A 4,498-nucleotide genomic window follows, 5' to 3' on the forward strand; every position below is an offset into this window, starting at 1 on the left:
TTATGTCTACACTCGTGATTACAACTTGACAATTTCACTCGTAGGATGTATCAACCCCTGTAGTAAATTATTTTCCACGTCAAAATGGAACACAACACTGTTTAACAAAGAAGTTATATAATTAGATGTTCTTGTATAGCTGGCCTGGAGGTGCCATCTCTGTCTCCAAGGCTGAAGTGCTAGACGCGCTGTTGCTTTCGGTCGTTGGCAATTACACATATAGCCTTATATCATAACATGTAATTATATAAACGTATCAGGTGACAACGGGAAACGAGGTGGTTATCAAGAATATTCAGAGAATTACATGTTGTATCTGAATATCGGAAGATCTTTTCAAAATTACAAGGTTCACGAAAAAGAAGATGTACAGTCTAATAATGATATACCTTGTGAATCTTAAACTCTACAATTTTATATCTTTGAAGCAGGTTTTCATTTTGTGGGAGGTATGTCATTTTCAAATTACCCGTCCAATCCCCAGCTGTACTCCTGTAGTGACGATGTTTTTGACTGCCACGGAAAAGACTAGGATAAGATGTCACCCCTGAAACGCGGGACAGGCTACACTCAGAGGGAGCTTCTTGTTTCAGGTAACAGTTATCAATGACTGGGAACTGGCTGGCGGTTTACAAAAGACACTTGGATTACTTCGATCCAGAGCTAGAATCATAGCAGGCGGCACAGGTCCATAGCTGCTCATCTCTCCTTTCCTGCGTCCAACCCAGGCTCTTCCTCCTAATTGTCTCCATGAGGAGCTAGTTTGAGACACGCCTGACCACTCCTCGGAACAAGCTTTTTTCCCTGTGCCCCGCACACACTTTTCTTTTAATGTGCAGAGTGTGTGGGAGTCTGTCTCCTCTTGGTCGTGAAGGCTCTCCTTGCATCTGGTGATCACCATTGGTGGATCGAGTATGATTCGGTCATTGGGTGCTGCTTTGCCGGCAAGTTCATCAGCACGTCGTTCACTTTCGTGCACCCCGGCGTGACCAGGGCAGAATACGCATGTAATCCTTAGGAGGTGGCTATTTGCAATGGAAGCTCTCCTGTCACTGTTGAGCCACCCACTCCTGATTTTTTTCTAGGGTGCTCATCGAATCTGTGACGAACAGGGCATGTTTATACGCTTCCATACTGTTACAAAAGATAGCTTTCGAAAAATGCTTCCTGAACGCGATTGCAGATCAAGCCTTCATTAAATTCTACCAAGAGTCTTTAGTCACTCCAGTTCTTGTCTACTAATCTAACCTGCCTACCATGGGCCTTGATGGACCTCAGTTCTATCGGGTACTTGCGTTGGGACAATAGTCTTATTCTCACACGGAATACAATCATCCTGGCGAGCATTGGAGCATCGTTGAAATATCTACATCTGTCAAAACTGACGATGCCAACCTTTCCAGACTGGCTTGGGTTACTGCCAAAGTTGGACGTCCTTGCAATAGACATGGTTGTTTTTGGTCAGCTGAGTAGGAAGCAAGTGGACCCATTACGAAGTCGCATTAAAAGACTAGAGATCTCAGATGCCAACCTAATGAAAATCGTACAGGAAGTGACGCTTTCCCGAATTTGACAGCCCTTTTGATGTCAAATTCAATAAGCGATCTCAGCAACCTGAAAGACTCAAAACTCTCGCAATTTGTCAGGGTTAAATGTAGACGCCAATCACATCTACAATATCGGCCCTCTGTTTATGTGAGTGGCATTGAAAAGCTCTGTATTTCAGGTAACAGTATGTGACCACAAACACATACCGTACGCCCTTATACCCCACGAAAAGTCTTTGACAGAATTAGAATTCTACTTCACTGCCTTACTGAAATACCCAACCTTACATTTATGTCTGAATTGCCAAGTTTAGATCTGAGCTTCAACAATATTTCAACTCCATCATCAGGCTCGTTTCCTATGTCACTGACAGGGCTTATTCTATAGGCAAACGTAAAGACAACTTTTCCAGAATCTATATCAGATTTGTCCAATTTGGTCAGTCTAATTCTCCCCTGGAATAAGATAAAATCTTTTGCACACTTTGAGTTCCCATCATCATTGATGTATCTAAATATCATGGACAACGACACAGAAGTAATTCCCACACTACAATTTTCAAACTTACTTTACTTTACTGTTACTTTTATCCGCTACGGGAAGAAAAAGACGTCTCTCTGCCTCAAGCCGGAGAGCTTGAGTCAGGGGGATGCCGTGAGTTGTTAATATTTCCCTCGCTCATTCTATCCAGGTCTTTCTCGGTCGCCGTCTATCCTTGTTGCCATCGAATTTTTTTATGTAGGCACGTTGTGCTGGGTGGTGTGCTGGTAATCGCATGAGATGTCTGAAACATTTGATTCTTTTGGTGTTGAATGTGATGCATGACATCATTTGTACCCATTTGTGATTACTGTGTTTCTAATTTTGTCTCGCCTGGTCTTGTTTACTGCTTTTCTACGGCATCAAATTTCACATGTTGTAATTCTTTGCTCTAATGTCTTGTTCGTGGTCCATGTTTGGCATTGATAGGTGAATGACTATGGTGTTTATCATTTTGAGTTGTGTTGTCGTGGGGATGTTAGGATGTTTCAGTAGTGGAGTAAGCTGATAACTAACATTAATTGGTCTTTTGTACTTGTGTTTCAATGTCTCTGTTCAGTCGTCCTTCCTCTGTGAATATACTTCCGAGGTACTTAAATTCTTTGACCTGTCTGAGACTGTTGTTGTTGATGTGTATGCTGAGTGGTCCTGGCTTTCTGCTTACTTTCATTGTCTCTGTTTTGTTGATGTTGATCTTCATGTCATAGTTGTTATATTCTTCGTTTAACCTGGTGGTGTGGTGTTGGAGACTTTGTTCATATTTGTGTGCCAGGCTTTGGTCATCAGCGAAGAGTAATTCATTTAGGGCGTCTGGTTCTGTGTTGGCTTCTTTTGTAATTCTCTCCATATATATGACAAATAGTAGTGGTGATAGGACACAACCTTGTCTTACTACGGATGCTATCTCGAACCATTCTGTGAGTCCCTCTGACGTTCTTATTGTACTTATGCTGTTCTCGCAAATGGCATGCATGTTATCTAGAAATTGGCCTCTCACAGTGCAGTGTCGATTTCTTTCCACAGCTTGTTTCTGTTCACTCTGTCGAACGCTTTCTCCAGGTCGACAAATATTATGTTTAGTTCCCTGTTGTGGTCTATTACCCTTTCGTACATTTGTCGTACGGCAAATATTGCGTCGGTGCATCCTCTTCCCTTTCTAAATCTCATTTGGCCTCACTCAGAAATGGTTCAACTTTGTGTCTTGTTCGCCATTCCAATATCTTGGCGAACAGCTTGCTCACATGGCTTAGCAGTGAAATTCCTCTATACATTCCACAGTCTCTCTTGCAGCCTTTCTTCTACCAGATTGGTACTATAACCCCTTTTAGCTAGTCAACGGGAACTTTTCTTTCTGTCTATGCTTTCTGGAAGATTTTTGTGAGACAAGTTATTCCAGTTTCACCTCTTGCTAGGATGGTCTCCGTGGTGAGCTCATCTATTCCTGCGCTTGTAATTTTTTGGCTTGTTCTGCAAGTATGACCTCTAATTGTAGGATGTTTGGTTTTTCTTCCTCTATGTGACTTGGTAGGAATTCTGTGTTTGTACGCTTTTGAGTGGTGTTCAAGAGTTCTGGGAAATATTCCCTACCTTTAGATTTTATTTTGGAGCTGTCGATAATGGGGTTCCCCGCTTTGTCCTTAATTATAGCTGTTGGGTTGTAGGGTTCTTCTCTGAGCCTAATTGACTTTACCCTTCTGTAAAAGTCGCGAGGCGATTTATGGCTCAGTTCGCTTAGGTGTTCCCCATATTTTGCTCAAGATTCATTTTTTGATGCTCTAACAACTCTTTTGAAGTTCCTTCTTCCTATTCCATGTAATCGTTTTCGTCCTTGGATTTTATCCATTTCTGAAAAAAATTCTTCTTTTCTTTGATGGCCTCTTTGGCGCTGTCATTCCACCATGGTGTTCCTTTAAAGGATCTTCTCCCAATTCTCTTCTTTCCACATACTTTTACCAGTGTTTCTGTCAGCAAATTTTTAAAAAGAGTCCATGTTTCTTCAACGTTCATTGAACTGGTGTCTTTGTTTTCTAGTCTCTTTGTGATCTCACCCTCAACTTTCTGCACATTGCCCTCTTCATTGGGTTTTGGTAAATTAATGTTTTCTGAATGTTTCTTCTTTTGTTTTCTTGAGGGATTTTTTTCCTCTTCACTTGTCATCATCACTGGTCGGTGATCTGTATCAAAGGTGATGTTTGGGATTGATCTTGCATCAGTAGTTTTTGTTCTGTGGGCGATTTGTGTCAGTATGAAGTCAATCTGTCTGTGAGGAAATTTCTATGTTTATTCCATTTGTACCAAGACTGGGTTGGATTTGGCCTGTGCTGGTAAATATTATTTGTGATTTATTATTCATACTCTGCACAGAGAGCTAATAGACTGTAGTTGTTTCACATTATAGTTACCATTTGAA

The sequence above is a fragment of the Aplysia californica genome, unplaced genomic scaffold, assembly GCF_000002075.1.
Source record: "Aplysia californica isolate F4 #8 unplaced genomic scaffold, AplCal3.0 scaffold00634, whole genome shotgun sequence".
NCBI lineage: Eukaryota > Metazoa > Mollusca > Gastropoda > Aplysiida > Aplysiidae > Aplysia > Aplysia californica.